This window comes from Vicugna pacos, chromosome 26, assembly GCF_048564905.1.
Source record: "Vicugna pacos chromosome 26, VicPac4, whole genome shotgun sequence".
NCBI lineage: Eukaryota > Metazoa > Chordata > Mammalia > Artiodactyla > Camelidae > Vicugna > Vicugna pacos.
In genome coordinates, this window is record NC_133012.1 from 11512197 (window position 1) to 11531988 (window position 19792).

The 19792-nt window shown below is 46.5% G+C and overlaps 1 long non-coding RNA gene across 4 annotated transcripts in view; it reads left to right on the forward strand.

Moving 5' to 3' along the window:
- The window catches only part of LOC116285726 (uncharacterized), a 56189-nt gene extending 39726 nt beyond the window's left edge, over positions 1 to 16463 (forward strand). For 2 of the 4 annotated variants that reach the window (XR_012064458.1, XR_012064460.1), the window contains 4 exons: positions 225 to 386; positions 10886 to 11116; positions 14419 to 14529; positions 15267 to 15678. This is a non-coding gene — a long non-coding RNA (uncharacterized lncRNA). Of the gene's footprint in view, positions 1 to 224; positions 387 to 2170; positions 2339 to 10885; positions 11117 to 14418; positions 14530 to 15266; positions 15679 to 16061 lie in introns of those variants that run through there. The other 2 variants (XR_012064459.1, XR_012064461.1) reach the window with 2 other exon arrangements.
- Positions 16464 to 19792: the final 3329 nt, after the last annotated feature.

The following is a 19792-nucleotide window of genomic DNA, read 5'->3' on the forward strand; positions in this document are numbered from 1 at the left end:
TCTCTAGATCCTTATATGTTAATTCTGCGGTAAAGAGTCACACTGGGGTCAGAGAGCCCAGTAAACCTCCTCTTCTCTTTACTTCTCTGGAAACCTTTCATTCCTGCCTGAGAGGACTTGAAGTTAAGATATTTAAGGGAATATATTTATCCATGCCTTGAAACAAAAACACTGAAATGAGGCCATATTTTCTATCCTTTGTAAAATGAACTTTCCATCCACAGCCAAATCTTTGATTTCCTGAAGAGCTGAAGAGTCGGAGCCCCTGGCTGGGGTAAGTGAAAAGCTGCTCATCCTCTGGCTTCGTTTGATGCCTTCATGAAGATCTGAAAGCATACGCCTGAAGAAGTAATGGAAAGTGAGAAGGGCAAGACATCCTAGACATGGTAGGTCCCTCAAGCTCTCCAAGTAAATTTCTTGATCTTAGATGGGAGGAACCCTTGCTTGGGTCTACCAGGGACAAATATGAAAGCGATGAGGTTAAGGGCAAGAGAGAGAGCCCAGTTTAATTTATTTTAACTTTACTCTGGAAACTTCCTCTTCCTTATTCCCTCTTCCTTATCTGCCTTATCTTCTGGAAATCTCCTCTTCCTTATCTCCAGACCTTACCTCTAGGCCTTTCTCTCTCTTTGCCACTGTCCCTTTGTCCCTGTACCCTGGTGGGTGTGTCTTTCCACTAAGCAAGGTTGCTGTGGAAGTTAGGATGGTCTGAAAAGAAGAGGACCTAGTGATTTCAACACTCCACAGCATGATTACTTCTTTTCATTTATTCAACATATATATCCTGAACACTTACCCTGTGCTAGGATATGAGCTTAGCATTGAGGCTCCTGGGTGAACAAACACCTACATGTTCCCTGCTGACATTCTGTCTTACACCTAGTTGAGCTGACCTTACCCCTCATCTCTTGCCCTAGGTTTGGAGAACTCTTCTCCTTCCTCTGCCTTTCATCCATTCAACAAAGACTTATTTATTCTTCTATTATGTTCAAATCACAGAGGGTACACAGATGAATCAGGGAGCATCCTGTCCTCATCGTCTAGAAAGAAAGATGCTCATATAAAAATAGAACACCCACTTGGGTTGTTTCCAATTTGGAGCTATCATGAGAAAAGATGCTATGAATATACTTATACTGTTCTTTTTGTTGATGTATGCCTTCATTTATGTTGGGTAAATATGTTATCCAAAGGTCCATTATTGGGTGAATACACTGTGGTATATTCATCCAATGGAACATTACTCAGAAATAAAAAGGAATCAGGTACTGATACTTGCAGCATCATGGAAGAATCCCAAAAACATTATGATGAGCAAAAGAGGTCAGGGACAAAAGAATTCATTCCATATGATTCTATTTATAGAAAGTTCTAGATCAGGCAAAACTAATCTATGGTGAGAGAAATCAGAACAGTGATTGCCTCTGGCAGGGGGGATTAACTGAAAAAGATACATGAGAGAAAATTCCGTATCTTGTCTGGGGTGGTAGTTACATATGTGTACACAGTTGTCAAAACTTACCACACTGTATGCTCAAAATCTTTGTACTTTTTATATGTAAATTGTACCTCAGTACATATTTAATTAACACACACATACAAATCTGCAGAGAGTTTATTTGAATCTGGAAAAACATGGCAAGAGGTTTAAATCTGACAGGTGTTTGTCAGTTACTTTATTATTTGTGTACTTTTCTGTATGCTTGAAAAATTCACAAAAAACATTTTAAAGTTAAAACAAGAAACAGATACAGAATAATCAAACACAAGTTAGAAGGGATCTTAGAGTTCATTTAGCCCAACTTCCCATCTTGAGCTTGAATCTTCTTAAAACTGCCTTGTCAGATGGTCTTCCAAACTCAACTTGAACACCTTGATGGAGAGGGCATACTGCCTCCTAGGGCAGCATGTTGCAGAACTACAGTGATGGGTGCGACAGCCAGGGAGGTTCAGAGATAGGGTGTCGTGGACATTCAGAGGGGAAAAGGAGGGCCCAGTTTAGGAGCGGGTTCATTTGAGAATGACCCTCCGTTGGGCAGTCAGTAGGCGCCGCCGCCATTGCAGATGGAACAGTGAGCAAAACTGGCCACGTCTCTGCAGGTGGCAGAGCTGCAGCTGATAGATTTGTCTGGTTCTTTCCTCTCTGCCATACACTCTCCTTTTCTCCTAGTGCTAACCTACCTCCAGGGCTCTTGGGTGAGCTGTTTTGGAAGGGAGAAGAAGGGCAAGAAGGGAGACAGCCACCTTGGAGCCTGGCCCTGTGAGGAGTCAGCGCTGGGAGGCTGGGTTCTCTCCTTCGGAGAGAAACTCGAGCTCCTCCACCCAGGACACAGATAAGGTGAAAATGTTTTGGAAACTGCAGTCCAAAATAGGAAGGGATTTTCTTCATGGCCATGTTGAGCACACAGCAAAGAAGTGGGGGCAGGCATTTATTCAGTGGACATCACAGTGCAGCTGAGTGGCTCTGTTAGCAGGCCCCACCTCTCTCCGGGGCTCCACCATCACTGGGGACAGCAGGGTTCTTGGCTCCTGTGAGCCTCCTATGTCAGCCTGTCCCTGTGCAGGATCAGGTCCAAGGACAAGCTGCAGATTAGCTTTCCTATCACTTACAGTTCTAAGGTTGCCAGCAACAGAAAACAACTCTGGATAATCTCAGTAAGAAAACGAATGTGTTGTAGGATACAGGGTAGTTCCCAGAATAGGAGGAAGAACTGAATAATCAAGCAGGAAAAGGACAGGAGTCAGAGCCATCTGGGATCTGAGGAGCAGCATCACATGGATAGGCCCACGGGGACAAATCTGTGCAGCTGATCTCATGTCTACTCAAGAGAAAGAGAGTCTGATTTGCCACCCTGTATGTCCATCACAGGCAGGCAGCTTGACTGACAATCCCACCATGACTGAGGGAAAGCTTATTTCCCTAAAGGAAAATCATGTTGCTGTGGGCAAAAAAGAATATACTGGCCAGGTGAAATGCCTGGCCAAGTTCCACCATCTCCATCTGCTGTAGGGCGGTGTCCAGGAAATGTGATGTTGACTGAAAAAAAAATGCATAAACTAAAAGCTGAGAATAATGTTTTTTTCAGTAGACTTTCTGAGGACTCAAGCTCAGGAGTCAACCTCTCAGATAGCTCTAAGGGAATGCTCCGAAGGGGTAAGGGAGGAGCCAGGTTATATAGGAATTTTGCAACAAGAACCAAGTAGTCAGAACATCAAAAGATTACTGTTAATTAAAGAAAACTAGACATCTCAAGTTTATGAATTTAGCGCTTTTCTATATGGGACGATGCAAAAGTCTTGGGCTCATGGAAATCATTCCTTTAATATCTAGGGCCAGTATCCTGTGCTTTCCCATCCTGAGTCCCCTCAGGTTGCATCATTGAGGGTGGCTGCAGTAACTGAAGGCTTGATGGCTGTAGCATCCTGTGTTTGCCTAAATGGCAGGCGACATTTTTCATTCACAGCCGGATTAGAGAACATCGTAGCACACTATGCCTGAAAGCACCAGCTATCCCTTGGCTTCCCCCAAGCCCTCTTCCCTGTTGTTTTCCTGCTTGGATCTCAAATAATAAGCAGAGGAAGTAGATAGTGTGGACACCAGAATGTACCTTTCCCCAAATCCACCAGCCAAGTTATGCTCACAAATGTGTGTGTCCCAGGACCCCCTGGTTTGGATTAACCTTAATTCAAGCTGAATGACAGTCTTCCCTGAGTAATCACAGGGATGAGCTTTCTGAGTCAGCTTGTTTCCACCTGGCCAAGCAAGGCTTCGGGTCTTCCTTTGCAAACCCTGCCCCAAACCAGACCTTAGGAAAGTCTTCCATCTGGCCCGTTTGAGAGTCAGGAATTATTTCTAGTTTGAATGGGTAACACTGTATTGCCTTCTTTACAATACGGGGATCCTTTCCCCACTGGGGCTGGGCCTGCCTGTGGAGAGGGGCTGGAAGAGCCATCGGAGGCAGCAGAGTGATGGGGCCAGGCAGCTGGCCAGCTGCTCTGTAGGCCCAGGGCAGGATGAGTCAGGAGCTCCGCCTTCAGCGCTCAGCTGAATAGTCCATGACGTGGCCCTGGTGGCCCCTGTGGGCAGTTGCTCGGAGTTGAAACACACAAACACAAGTACAGGAACCCGTAGCTGAAGAGTGCAGGCTGGAAGGAGAGAGCAGGAGGGTTATGTAAGAGATGGAAGGAGGGGAATCTAAGGCCTGCTGCACTGGGCACTACTCCTGGGCTGATTTTCTTCCTGCATCTCCAGAGGGTGTGATGAGGAGGGGAAAACCAGCGGCTGAAGCAGCTTCAAATACACTGAGCTTGGGAGACAAACTCATTTAGCTCAGGCCCCGCAGGAGGTGAAAAGGAGCCCCTTCTCCATTCAGCCAGGCTGACAGGCCCTAAAGCTGCTGGGTCTCCTTGGAGACGCCCTTTGCTGGGGCCCATCCCATCCCAGTTCTCCTGCCGCTGCCCTGTTTGCTAAGCCCCTTATCAGTTATCCTCCTGGTGTTCAGGGTCTGGTGATGGGGTCCCTAATTGCAGCCCACCTCGGCTTCCTCCCTGATGCTTCTCCCCTGGTTTCTGTGCTCAGAAAGGCCCCCTTTTGGCAATCAACTGTCCAGGGCCAAGAGAGCAGCCATCAAAGCTGTCCCACCAACAGCCTAGAAAGCTCCCCTTCTGCTTGGCCTGGCACAGATCCTCTGGGCCAGTCAAGGAGGTTTGCTGCACCCCAGACTCGTTCCTGAGTCCCCATTATGTGCTGTCTTTGTTCCCTTACACCTGTACACACCACAGAGCGGTAAGGAAAAAGGCCAAGACACCTGCATCACAATCCCAGCTCTTCCAGAAATGCCCTGAGCTCTGAAGGCCTCATTCTTCTTGCTTGTAAACTGGGCATAATCACAGCACTCACCTCCTTCTGCTGAGAACAACTTTCTTCCCTGACTCTACCAGCCCCACCACCCTTCCTCCAAGATCAGTTGCCACTTCCCTGAGCTTACCCACTGTTTGTCCCTGCCTCTTTCTATGCCCATAGAACTTAGTACAATCCGTTACTAAAACACTGTCACTGTAGCTGAATTTCCTCTGCTGGCTGGTGGCTCCCGGTGGGAGACATGGCTCCAGCTTTGTTTATTTCAAGCCCATCTCTAGCATGTATTAGATGGTCAAGAAATATGGGATTGACTTAATGCAAATAACACTGTAAAGGTGCTATTACCTCCCATTTTTCTCTGGCCCTTTTCAGTAATACTGATTGGAAGAGTGGTTTATACTCATGCCTCCAATTCTGCTCATCCCATCCTCTTGAATCCACCCCAGCCAACTGCTTGTCTGCACCACTTCCCATCAAGGGCTGCGGTGACCTCCATGTTGTTAAACTCAGTGGTCAGATCTCAGTCCTCATCTTCATGGCTGATTGCCCTCCTACTTGATCACTGTCTTCCCCTGGTTCCTGGGACACTCCATCTCCTGGTGTTCATCTCATTGGTGGCTCCTTCTCATAATCTTTTGCTAGTTCTTCCTGGTCTATCTAACCGCTTCATGCTAGAGAGTCTTAGAGCTTGGTCTTGGGACTTCTCTTTTCTGTCCACTTTCTGTCTGTCTCTATGAGGGTACCTTATCCAGAGTCATGGCTTTAAGCACCATCTCTTTGTTGATTACTCCCAAAGATATAACTCCTGCCTGTCCTTCTCTGTTGAACGTAAGGCTTTTATATCTACTGTCTACTCCACAATACCACTCCACCTTTCAAACTTGTTCAACTGAAATCCTGATCTGTCCGCCCCAATACCTTCTCCTGCCCTCTTCCCCATGTCAGTGAACTGCAACTCCAGCCTTATGGTTGCTCAATACAAACAGCTTTGTCAACTTTGAGTTCTCTCTTTCTCTTCTACCCACCGCCAATCCATCACCACATCCTGCTGCTCTACTTGCAGTGTACATGCAGAATCTGACCACTTCTCACTGTCCTGGTCAGTCTCACCTGGACTATTTCACTGATGCTTAACTAGTCTCCTTGGTTTTGTCTTTGTCCCCATCAGTCTATTCTCAGCAAGGTGACCTGATTGATCTGATGAAAAACCGAAGCCAGATCATGTTACTCTTCTGTGCAAAACTCTGCAGTGGCTTACATCTCACTCACATGGCTTGCAAGGCTGCGCAGGATCTGGTGCTGTTGCTTTCCTGGCACCATCTGCCCACTGCTCTCTCCCTCCCTCCATGGTCAGCTTCAGCCACACTGGCCTCTTTGGTGTTCTTCAAACAGCTCAGGCACACTCCTGTCTCAGGGGTATTGTACTTACTACTCCTTCAACGAGGAATGTTTCCCACAATGTGACTGGGTCAAGCCCACCACCTTCAAGTCTTTTGAGCCATCCCTTTCCCAGTGAGGTCTTTCCTCAACACCTGTTATAATAGTTGTAATTTACTTTAAAATACTTGAGTACAGTCAGTGAGGTATTATGTATGTGCCAGCTCATTTAAATTTTAATTCTAGAGACAGTCAGTTAATGTGCCATCAAAAAAGCGCAGTTTGTTGGGGAGGGGCAAGATAGGCGAAGGGGATTAAAAGGTACAAACTACTAGATATAAAATAAATAAGATACAAGGGTGTGACGTACAGCACAGGGAATAGAGTCCATATTTTATAATAACTTGAAATGGAGTATAATCTGTCAAAATATCAAATCACTGTGTTGTTTACCTAAAACAAATAGAACATTGTGAATCAGCTATACTTTAATTTAAAAAAAAAAAAAAAGCACAGTCCAGGACTACGCAGCTGGTATTCTACCAGAAGAGTCCGTGCTTCGAGGCTGCCACTCAAAGAATTTCTATTACCCCGTCTTAAGCAACAACCAACACTTTGCTGATTAGTGCACTAAATTTAAAAGATAAACCTTTGTTGGTGAAACTAGCAACATGTTAAGAAGCACAGTGAAAGTGAAGTATTGGCTTCCTTAGGTAGAATTACTGGAGACTGGCTCTAATAATTGGCTGCAATCATTTAGGGACTCCCTACTCTTACCTAAAAGGGTGCACCGGATTTGATCCCTACTCTGTCTGGTATCCAAATGTTGGCTTGGAGGGATTTGTGGTGCATGATCCCAGCAAGAAGGCACAAAACCTTGGAAATATGGAAACGTCAATGGGAATCCAGAACAAGTCCTGTGAAGAATTTCAGGCCTGCTTTGCTAACAATTATTTGGTTAGTAGATGTCATAAGCAGCATCTGGCTTGGGTTGTACTTTTATTTCCCCACAGTGACATTTGGTCGGGTGGCTAACCCCCACCTAAGATTTCTTAGTGGCTGCCACCATTTACCAAAAAACCCTAAGAATTGAGCATACTCAAAACAGCTTAGGTCGAGTTTATAAGACACTCTTATATAAAATTTTGACCATCCTCCCACGGTCTGTATCTTTGTTCTTGCTTTATTTTTCTTCATGACCTATCAACATCTAACATATGATATATGTTACTTTTGTGTGTTTATTGTCTGTCTCTATCTGTGGATGATGTAAGTGCCATGAGATTAGGATTTTTGTCTTTGTCTGTTTTGTTCACTACCATAACCCAGTGTAAATAATTGTGTCTGGTATCATAACAATGCCTGGATATTTGTTAAGTGAATGCATAAAAGAAGATAAAGGCATGCTTCATGAGATGCTGAAGGAGTTGGAGAAACAAGAGGATTACTTTTGGCTGGAAAAATCAAGAAAACATTGACTATGGTCTTGTCATGGAACAAGACCACGAGGGTAGTCTGAATGTATAGACATGAATTTATTGTTTGCCAGGCAAGGAGAACCATATCTTTGAAGAAGGCTCAGTGAGTCTTCCTGAACTGAAATTGAAAGTGATGGAGAAAAGAAGTTTTGTCCAAATTTCCCATTGATTCAGAAGTGAAGTTTGAAGTCTCTCTTGAGATAGGTTATGACTCTGGTTTTGCATCACTCAGGCGTGGGGCAGTTCTCAGCCAGATCCGGGGAGGTTGCATAAGTCTCTGGGGGGAGGTGATTGGGGAGCACACCGGCAGCAAACTTGTGCATGCACAAGGCTCCAAGGTGAGATCTTTCTTAAACTGTCTCAAGAGTCCCAGGAGAAGAGATCTGGGGCAGAGTGAACAGTGTGAGCCAGAGTACTCAAGAAAGAAATACTGAGCACATCCAAGGAAGACACGGAGCCAAGGGTGACTCCAGACCAAGGGTTGACGTTGAGAAAGGAGGTAGAGGTTCTGCTGCAGACACTTGGAATGTGGCCGGCAAGAATCAGAAACATTCGTAATCAGGAAATATGATTAGAGCTGTGTTTCAGAACATTAATCCAGCAGCAGTGTGTAGGGTTCACAGAAGCAAGAAAGACAGGGGGACAAGTTAGGAGGCCGGGGCAGTATCCAGGTGAGAGGTGGTAAAAGTCTATGCTCAGAGACAGTGAGACAGATGGGCAAGCTGCCAGGAAATATGGGAGAAGAGAGTGGGAGAGGTCACAGACGGCTCAGGGGGCGCCCGCAGTTGGTCTATAGCCCACTGCCGTGTGCATCTCCCACACTGACACTCTCCCAGACCCTAGGGCTTGTGGGCTTAGCCAGGAGGCACACTTGACTCCACAGTGGCAGGCCAGCCACTAGGGGGAGAAGGAGGGAAGGGCAGGAAACACAAAGTCTTGTGGTGAGAGGACAGTGGCTAGCTAGCTCCAGCACACCTCCAGCTGCTAGCGGCATGCGAAGGGGGTTACTCTTGGGGTGCAGGGCCTTTCAATCCCAGCAGATAGAGCAGCCCCATATCCAGGAGGTGAGAGTTCAACGGGCAGCATCTAGCCCCATGTGGGAAAGTCCTGACCACCAGACCCAGCCAAGGGAAATAAGAGTCAGGCAGCAAGAGCCCAGGCCCAGGAGAGATGTGGAGCAGAGATCGGGAAATCACGGTGAAGGGCCAGGCCTGGGCCACCCAGCCAAGCCCAGGGCCTGCCAGCTGGTGGGGAAAGGGCTCCGGACACAGAGCTGGACTGGGCTAAGGGACAGGAGGGCTGGGAGACATCTGTGTCTTTAACAGATAAGCTGGGAGAGACTGGAAAGCCCTCTTCCTGTTTCCTTCCTCGCCCGCCCCCAGCAAAGACACTCGGGCTACGGAGTGTCCATTGCTTCCCTAACCTGTGTCTACTTCCTGTTGTCTTGGGAAGAAAGGGGGTGCTATGAACACAACACCCAAATAACCCTGACACTACCACCTCTGCCAAGCACAACAGACTTGCCTTACAGGGCTGACCTCTTCCTTCTCCCTCATTCCTCTGCCAGAGGGGGCTGCCCACCAGAGTCCCCACCTCAGCGGAGCCAGCGGGCAAGTGTGGGAGAGATGGATGTGGGGACACAACTTGTAAGGGACTGATTCTAGCTGCCCTGCGAAGCTCCTTCTGATTGAGAAACTTCTCTGAATTCAGGGCCGTCCTCTGTGCCTTCCCCAGCAAGGAGAGCCAAGCTCTCCCAGCAAATCTGGCCCTCTCCTTGTCTCCTCCTTCTCCTCCACTGCTCTGAGCAATTGCTTCTGACCCTTCTGACAAGTGACAGGTCATCTTCCCCAGCCTGGGGAATTGCCAGAGTCACTGGAGTCTTACAACTGGTGCAAGTGGCTTTCGCCTTGGCTGCAATCCAAACCTGGAGCCTCCTAATTTCAGTCTCCCGCCGCTCTGACATCTACACCCTGCCCCCTGCTTGTTTGAAGACAGGTGCCCTTGGAGGTGAGGCTCCCTAGCCTGTCCCCACCCCCAACCCAGGCCAGGAGCTGAATGAGCAGGTTCAGCTGTGCATGTGGAACCAGGAAGAGATGAGGGCCCCGGGGGACTGAGATCCTTCCCTGGAGGTTCCAGGATGTCCCAGGGTCAGCATAGCAATTGGCCCAGCAGGCAGCTGCTTATCTGAGCAGAAACAAATGCATCTGTCTGATCTCTGGATGGGATGTTCTTGGGGACCTCAGAGAAGTGAATGAGTCCAGAGGGAAAAAAGGTAGGGGGTCCGGGTACTGAGCCAGGTATCAAGCCAGGCTCTTTGATATCATCTCATTGGATCCTCAGGCTTATCCTGAGGAGTGTATATTTTGTCCCTGTTTCCCAGCAGAGGAAACTGACCTCAGAGATATTAAGTAACCTACCTAAGGTCACACAGCTAGAAAGGATCCAGCTGGGGTCCAAGTCCACCTTTGGCTGATGCCAGAGCCTACGCAGAGCTACCTCCTGGGGGAGAGGATCACGAAGAACAATTTGAGGGGTGAAAGCCTCTTCCTGGGAAAAGTTAACAACAGTTCTGTTGCATCACCAAAATTCATATGTTAATTTCCAAACTCCCAGTACCTCAGAATGTGATATATTTGGAGACCAGGTTTTGAAAGAGGTAATTAAGTGAAAAATGAGGACATCAGGGTGGGCCCTAATTCAATGTGACTGGTGCCCTTATAAGAAGAAGAGATTAGGATACAGATACACAGAGGAAAGTTCACGTGAGGCCATCTACCAACCAAGGAGAGGACTCAGAAGAAACCACCCCTGCCCACACCCTGATCTCAACTTCTGGCCTCCAGAACTGTGAGGAAATAAATACCTGTTCTCTAAGCCACTCAGTCTGTGGTCCTTCGTTAGGCAGCCCGGGCAGACTGAGATGAGTCCTCATTTACTGAGTGTTCCTTGTTCTAGATCCTGTGCAGGGTATTTTACACTGACCTCTCTTCACAGTGGCGCCTTAGCCATCCAAGAAGTAGGCAGGGAGGTTGGGAATTGCAGGTGTCCACAGAATCCCTTAGCTTATGGGATACTTTGGCCACTAAACAGCGTATGGCCTATGTCTGTCAACCCATCTTGTCATTGTAATTACCCTGGAAACAACTGCCTCTGCCTCCCCTCAAAACAGGACTTGAAGGTGTGCAGGAGGAGTCAGAGAGACAGACACGAGCTGACCTTGAGGTGCTGACTCGTGGGGATGTCTGGCACTTCATCTTATGGCCTAATGTGAGCAGCTGATCTCCTGCTCTGCAGTGCTCCTCGGTGCTGCCTGCCCCACCTGCGTTCCAGCCTGTCAATCATCACCCGGTGATGGTGGCTGACCTTCCAAAATGATAGTGAATGGAAGATGCATCAACAGGTGAGGAAACCCAGGCTAGGGGTGGAAGAAAATCGGTCTCTGAATTTTGTGAGCGTTGAATTTGCATGCATCCTGTCACGAGTGAATGAGTTAACCTTCACACAAAGTGGGCAGAAGAAAACCCCTTTCAATTGTAAGGGGTGGGGAAGGAACAATGGGTTTTACAAAAATGAGGCCTGGTATAGAGAGGGAGATTGGAAATGGGTGTTTCAAGAAGGAAAAATAAATGTAATACACACACATATGTGTATATGTAAGTGTATATATGTACACATGCATATACACCTTCTGCAGTGCAAGGTCTTGGGCAATTTAATATGGAAAAAGCCTTTGCCAGGGCTGCCCTACAGGGAATGTTCAAGTCCATCTCCAGCATTTTTCTTGATTCCTTTGTCAACTGGAGAGAAGGGACAGAAACAGGAGTCCTCATAAGACAAAAAAGAACCTAATATTTTCAGCATTCTGCAGTTTTGTTTACTTCAGACTTGTTAACTTCCAAGTGGAAATCCTTACCATTTCTAGATAATTATTTAGATGTTAAATAACATTTAGATATTTCTGTGTTTTTCCCAACCCAAAGACTGAAGCTACTGCTAAAGGCACAGGTGTTTGCTAATCTCCCACCTTTCCCTTTAAATCAACAACATCACCCCAGAAAAAAAAGTGTCTGCTCTAGAATTGCATCTGCTGACACATGGGTGAAATATTTAACGGCATGCTTTGCTGAGTCCCATTTTTATTCACATGTATAAAACAGAAGGAAAAACCTCTGGCTGACCTAATATTCTAGAAGAGAATATGTTCTGACCACACTTCATTATGAGCACGAAAAATATCCCTTCTGAAAGGGAAAAAAATATATGTGGTGTTTATGCCTGGGGCCAGGAAGTGCCTGTACACCCTCCTGCCTGGATTCTGCTCTAAACCAACAACGACTCGCATAAGCGCATTTCAGAGTGACCCTGTTTGTGAGCCTTGGTTGAGCAGTTGAGCGGAAGCAGCTCCGTTGGTCAGAAGTGCTTGTAGAGAACATGAGAGGATTAAAGCTGCCTGTTCCGGGGAGGATTTGGAAAGTGCCTGATGCTCCTGGACTGTTGGTGGAGCCAAGGGGGCCCAGGGACAGCTGGTTGGGTGGACTAGTCCAGAGGCTGAGGGTCTGGGTGGGTCTCTCCAGAGAAGTAGCCCTGGGTACCCTGGCAGCATACATCAAAAACCACATCAGAGGAGCAGGAAATGGTGGCCAGAGAAGCCAGCAACAGTGATTGTGTGTGGAGTAGGGTGTTGGAAAGATGTGTTAAGATCACAGATGGAGCAGAGAGGCTGGCGGGTGCCAGGCAGGGAGACGGAGGGTTCTCGGCTATTTTCTGAGCACAATCATAGCAATCAGTGAGTTACAGTATCCCTGGTCCAGTTATTCGCCATAGCTTGGCCAGAGGATTGTAGAAATTCTGTCAAAGTACATGATCAGAGCTGATAGAGTTGCTTGGCAGATAATATGGACAGGGGTTGTACGTGAATCTGCTGCAATATCTAAGGTGACTCCATTCTGCTACACAAAATGAGGAAACCTAAGTATAGGAGCAAGTAGTATGCTAGAGACTGAATGTTTGTGTCCCCTCAAAATTCATATGTTGAAGTCCCAACCCCCAAGGCAATGGTATTAGGATCCTGGTGGGGTATTTAGGAGGGGGTGAGGTCATGAAGGGGGAGCCCTCATGAGTGGAATTAGTGCACTTATAAAAGGACCCCAGGGAGTTCTCTCGCCCTTTCTGGCCTGTGAGTTACATTACGAAGATATGCACCAGGAAACAGGTCCTCACCAGACATCAGATCTGCCGGAACCTTGATATTGGACTTCCCAGCCTCCAGAACTGTGGGAAACAAATGTTTAAGCCACTCACTCCTTGGTACTTCTGTTATAGCAGCCAGAATGACTAAGGCAGATAGGTTGCCCATTAGTGGAACTAGAGGCTACTGCTGTGTCAAGAAAATTTCTCACACAACTCTGGTGAAAAGACAAGCACTGTGCAGAAAACAGTAAGAAATAGATAAGTGAAAGGCAGTAATGGTTGGAGAAAACTAGAGAGAAGGATTGCCTTTCTTGCTAAAGTGGTCACAGAAGGGTTCAGTGAGATTTGTGCTTGTATAAATGGAGGGAGGTACTGAGACACAGGAAACTGGGAGGAGAGGGGATGGAGCAGTCCAGGATAGTGGGAGCAGTGGAAAGAATCCAGGAGTCCTTTATGTCACATTGGCTGATGGGCAAACACTTGGGTTAACAGCTGGGCCCACGGAGCAGCCTGACTTGATGACACAAGAACCCACCTGTGCTTTCCAGTTACACTTGGAGTTTTGCCAATGGCACATCCGTGGAGAGGATGATGTATAAATTAGAAATGCTGCCTCACAGACATCTCTTAGCTTCTTAAAAATTTCTCTAAGAGAAATGGAGTAAGATTTGTTGAGTAACATTCTGAATAATTAGTCTACGTGTTAGTAACCATCCCATTGAAAAGATGTGAAAAGAGAAAACCAGAACTTACCCAAAGTTCCTGAGCTGCTAAATGGCCAAGCTAACATTGAAACCCACATTTGTCTGGCTCCAAAGCCTGGGTCCTTTTTCACTGCAACAAATGAAACCCAGGGCTAAAGAGGATATGGCTCAGACCCAAGGCAGGGGCAGCTGGATGGGCCTTGAAAAGGGGGCCTTGGTCACCTAGAAGAGAAGACAGACTCTTAGCTTGTCACCTGGTTCAAGGCTTTCTAACATAGAGGACACAGGACATGGGCAGTCTGGAGAGAAAGAGAAATACATTAGATTAAAAATGGAGTTGGCTGGGTGCTAATTAGTTAACCTCTAATAAAAGGGATAAATAACAGGATGTAATTAAGCAGTGCTTAAAGAGGACTCCAGGTATTTCCTCCAGTGAGTAAACCCCAGTGGATTGTTATGCTAATTCCAACTGAAAAGGTGGAGACTACAATCCTTATCTGGGAAAGAATGGAGCACATTGAGCTGTATTCCTGTTGCATGTTGATTCTGGATAGCCCAAATAACTTTTTTAAAGACGAAAAGTGGATTGCGTGGATGATTAAATCACGTTGAGGGAAATGTACACAATCCGAGGTGCAGCTTCCTGGTGCAGGATGATGGCAACAGGTGTGGGACTGGGGGCACCTAAGCAGGTGGGGCTGTCACTCACCAGGCGTCATCTCAGAGTGGCAGCCCACTGAGGAGCTTTAGGTGGGGAGAGGAGCCGTTTTGCCCCCTACCACCTGTTTCTCCTTTTGTTCCTTTCCAGAGATGATAATTTGAGTATCTCATCCAGCTAGGAGAGGATGTTCCATGCCCTGACTTCACAAAACCATTATTTCAACCAAAGTGGATGGATCAATCTCATGCAGTGTAAAAGGTATTCTGCTTTTGCTAAAATAGTTCATTAAATATGGGTATTTTTCATGTATGAATTGTTGGGTTTTGGTCTCTTCTGTCTGCCTGAAAACTCAGAAGTAAGAACTTTAGTCTCTAAAGGACTACAGAGTTTCTAAAGCCACTGATGGGCTGAATGGGATCTGCTCATCAGACAAGCAGGGCTCAAGCTGAGACTCTGACACTTCTGTTTGTCCTGCCCAGCACCTGGTCAAGCTTGGAGATAGTTAAGCCAGCCCAAAGTATGCCACGTTGGCATGAGGATTATTGTGAGCCAAAGGCAACTGAGAAAAAGCAGATGTGAGAAGAGCTCTCTGCCCCTCTTCCCATCTGTCTAAAAGCAGGGTGTAAATTTCCCCTGTGAGGTGTCTCCTTCTCCTGTCTCCTGTATCACCAGAGACAGAAATGGCACTAAGATGAATCCTTGCAAAGGAAGCCTTGCTAAATAACCCTTAACTACATTAGCTTCCCCCATATATTTCCTAGTCACTTCCCATAATTTATCAGCTCTAGAAGTCCAAACTCTCCTTCCTTTGTCTAATTGCTTCTCTACAATTTACTGCCCTTTGTTAACATAGCATGTAAGTCCCCAAGTTTAGCCACTTCTTTGTTTTTTTTTTTAAGTGAAGCCCCTGTACACTCTTAAAACAAAATATTAACATCAATTTAAATTACATGCTTTTTCTTCCATTAACCTGGCTTTGTCAATTTAATTTACAGGCCCCAGGTACAAACATAAGAAGGTAGAGGAAAGATTTTTTTGTGATGAGAATTAAGCAATCATTACACAAAAAGACTTCAGTGAAGCCAAGATGTGGAAGCAAAGAGCAGCTAAAACATTTGAAGGCAGGACACATACTCCCTGTATCATTAGGCAGGAAGGACTGTGTCCAGGGTCCTCTGCAGAATGAATATGGAGACACCAGTGGACAACGATGACCTGGAGCAACGGTGGCAAACAGGTGGCATAACAGGGGTCTTCTATAACTTACTTTCCTTTACTGATTAACCAATGAAGAAATAATGCCCCAAAGTCCTAGATTTCCTGTGACAGTCTTAATTTTGGATGATTTCATTGCTTTCGATAAAAAAATTTTTAGAAAATACATAAATAAATGTGATTTAATGTTCACTTCTTGGCAAGAATTTTAAAATTATACATATATTTATAAATATACATAATCTTGCAATCCAAAAATCTTTTCGGACCATGTACATCAGTATTGGCTTTGGAAAAGAAGTTCACCACTGGATCCTTGGAAAGGTGATTTAGACATTTTGCTGTACTGAGAAAAGTAAATAATAATTACATTATTTTTACTACCGCTCCAGTTGGTGAAATTAAGATATAGAAAACAGACTTGCTGAAGATGACAACGCAAGTTAGAGTCAGGCCCACACCTAGGTCATCTCCCATCTAGGTCGGCTCACTGAACACAGCATAGATTTTTGACAGAGCTTTTGCATCACCTTGGCTCCCTTGCAGCTTCAGACCAAGTGCTCATCTATTTTTAGCAGGCAGACCCACTGGGAAAGAGTGAAGTTAACAAATGAAAGGAGAAGGCAAAAGGACAGAATGAATGTCAGAAGTGGGGTAAAAGTTTTTTTAAAAAAGGACCGAGAGAAATCAAGGATAACGTGTAAGTAGATGAAATGCATTTTATTCATGGTGGCCTTTTTCTTCTATTTCCCTCTGGATCCCACAACACAGTTCAATCCCTTTCTTTTCTGAATCCCTCTGACATTTTGTTCTTCCCTTAAGACATTGATTAGATTCTGCCCTACAGTGACCCACAGTAACAATCACACCTTGTCTAGACCAACTAGATTACAAACCCTTTGAAGGCACAATCAGTGTTTCAGACAAGTTTGTTTCCCTCACCGAGTTTAACATTTTGTTGAATAAATGAATAAGAAAATATAGAGTGTCAAAAAGTCTGAGCCCATTTTTATCTCCTGTTGGGAGTATTTGCTTCCAAAATTTTATTTTGAAAGCTTGAAGAAGTTTTGTCAAGATGCTTGGGACGTTAGCACTTGACTAAACATATAAATTAAAACTACCAACATTGTTCTTCATGAGCAGAAGGACAGAAAGAAGGCAGGACAGTTCTTCGTATTGTGGCATTTTAGTGTGTCTGGCTTTGAGGAGGAGGAGGAGGTGGCTGTATCAGGTCTGCAGAGAGCTCTCCTGCTCAGAATCACACAGGGTTGGAAATGAACTAGATCTGACAAATCATCCTGCCCAAGCTCTCCATTTTGCAGATGAAGAAACTGAGACCCAGGGAGAGTGCCTTGCCCAAGATCACTAAGCTAGATGCTGTTACAGCCTAAGCTGAATCATTTTCAAAATAAAGTGCTGAATGAAGCAATGTATTAAAAACCTTTCTGCAGAGACCCTGGATTAGAAACCTAGCACTTTAAATCATTAGCAAGTGCCACAGTATCATGGATAGAAAAATAAATGGAGGCTACTGAACAGATCTATGACAAAGTCAGGACTGAAGAAGGCTTCACGCTGTTTTTGAGGTGGCTTGGTGATGTTCAGTCTAAATACTGAAGATTTTCCGTTGCTTTTGAGTCCTGATTTGATGGGCAAAGGTGGGCAGGGAAAGACAGAGTTTCCTCAGTTCCATCTATAGCAGTTGCCTAAAAACATAACAGTATATTCAGACTTCTCAACTTGAGGAGCCTCAGTTCTTTTGAGCATTCCCACCACCAGCAGGGAATCTCCCCAAGCAGCTGATGTAAGAAGCCTAGCCAACAGCTCCATACCAAAAGGCCCATTCCTGTTCCAGCTGAGAGTAATAAGCAAGTCCCCCTCTCTCCTCAGGAAAGAGGAACCCACGGAATATTTCTTTACATTGCCACCTTAATTAATTCATTAATGATTTTTCAGGCAAGTTTTATTCAGGCCCTTGGGTACAGGGCAGTGAGTCAGAGGTTGGCATCAGAACCAGAATAGAAGCCACAGTCCTCTCTGGGGATCCTAGCCTGGGCTTTAAATTCCCAGATCACACAACTTCCTAATTGGAAAGAAATGTTCTTAAACAAGAACAAGGGTTTTGCCAAGCTTGACAGTGACTAATAAGGTCAGTCTAAGGACTGTCTGATGAAAGCAAAGTTGGATTTACATGTCACAGTGAATGTTTAAAGTATTTTTACCCCGAGGTTTCCTGCTGAATATAAATAAAATATATCGCCTTGGGCAATCCCATCCCAACTCCTGCAGATATGGCTTCCATAGTCAAATTAACTTTGAAATGACAATGTCTTCTTTCCAAAATGCCTTTGTTTTCTGTAAGATCTGCTTATTGACAACCTGTTTCACGAGGTTCGCGTGTAAACTGATTAAGGTTCCCACCCCCACCCTGCATTCTATTTGGGGACAGGTTTTATCACCCCTATAGCCAATATCGGTAGCCCTCACATTGTATTCATTTAACTGCGTACCAAATGGCCTGCATACTCACAATACCAAAAATTAAAACAAATATCTAGGGTGCTTACAGAGGACCCGGATAAATACAAAATTTAAATCTCTTCGGCTGAAATTCATGGAGCTGAAAGCCAGTTCCTGAGTTGCAGGGAGAGGTTTTGTTTTGTTCTGTTTTGTTTTGTTTTTTCTCTTTCAAAAATCAGGCGTTCGTACTGCAAGCGGCTCTTGGCTTAAATACAAGTGAAAGCCGCTCTCCCCTTCAGGGTGCGGGCGCGCACACGTGGACACACGCACTCACACGCGCCCGCCCACGCCCCCTTCCGTGTGAATCGCCTGCGGGATTTACGGGCTTCACCACCACGGATTACTGTCAGGTGCAGAAAGCAAGTCTTTGGTGGGCATCTTCCTCCCCCCGGATTTGACTGTTATTTACCGGCCACGTGAGCGCTGGGCGGGGAGGAGCCCCCGGTGCCAGGGAGACAAAGGCTAGCAGAGCGCGGCCGGTGCGGCCCAGGGACGTCTCCCACCTCCTGCGACACGTGCGCAATTGGCCCGGACTTGCCTCCGACTTAGAGGCTCTTCCGAGTGCAAGCCCTTGTAAAGGCATCGGCGTTTTTCTGGAAGCGGCCCTGGCTAAGGCCGGATTCCAGGGCGGCCCGGGAAAGCCCGGAACGGTCGCGGCTTGGGGGCTTCTCGGAAAGGTCGAGCTCCTGGTGTACTAGGGAGAGCGAGTCTTTACCCAGAGCCTCACGACCGCTTCAGTGCGTGAGAAACCGGACAGAGGCTCCTTTTGCCCCTGGAGGGAGTACAGATCCCTTCCCAGCAGTGAGTCTGACCGCTGACCTCCCCTCCTCAGTGTCTGGCGGCTTCGGTGGGTCCGTAGTGGTGGCTTGTTCCAGGCCGGGGACTAGAGTGAGCAAAAATATAAGGGGGAGCCCAAAAGTCAGTGGTCAAAATAAATACCTTAATGTAGTGCTTTTTAAACAATTAAAATTAGCGCCCAAAAAAATCCACGATGAGCAAAATAGTGAATTCTAAATAGAGCAGGATAAGTACATTGCAGAGCCATTTTGGAACGCGAGGTAAAAGGAGGATCCTCAGGGATAAGCGGCCAGCCTCACAACGCACTCAGCTTGGGCTGGGTGTTGGCGATTCTGGGTGCAGTGGGAGGGGATCCTCGGATGTGGAGGCCGCCTCCGAGGCCAAGATGGGGAGTGGAGGGGTGGCCCTGGGGGCGGAGGTGACAGCTCCGGAGAGCCGCTCCGCGGGGAACAAAGGCGGAGCGGAAGGCCGAGTCGGGGGAGGGAGGGACCCCATGGGTTCGATGGCGTCGCTTCGGTCGACCTGGAGTGGAAGACTCGACCCCGCTGCCACCAAGGCCTGGAGCGAGTCCCCGCTTGGTGGTTAATAATCACCAACAAGACTTGGCAAGATGTCGGGCGAATAATTTTTGGCTTCTGTCGTGTCCCTACCGCGGCGCGCACACACCTCCTGCCAGAAACGGCCTCTGGGAAATTAAATGCACAAGGAAAAGCGGGGCCTGGAAAAATGCGACATGACCTGTAAAGAAGGATGCGAGGAAACCGGAATCGGCCCCGGAACATACTAAATCCTTTACACTTCAATTTCTCTGGGTCTAGCTTCGCACCAAATGTGGACCCTAATTGTCATTTCCTGAGAAGAACAATTTACACGTGTACAAGATGGGGTGAGGACTTTTCCAAAAGCCGAAACGTCGGGGTTTTTTTCTCCCATCGGGGTTAAATAAACATCTTTAGGAAGCGTGGAAGGGAGTGGCTCTCCCGCCTTC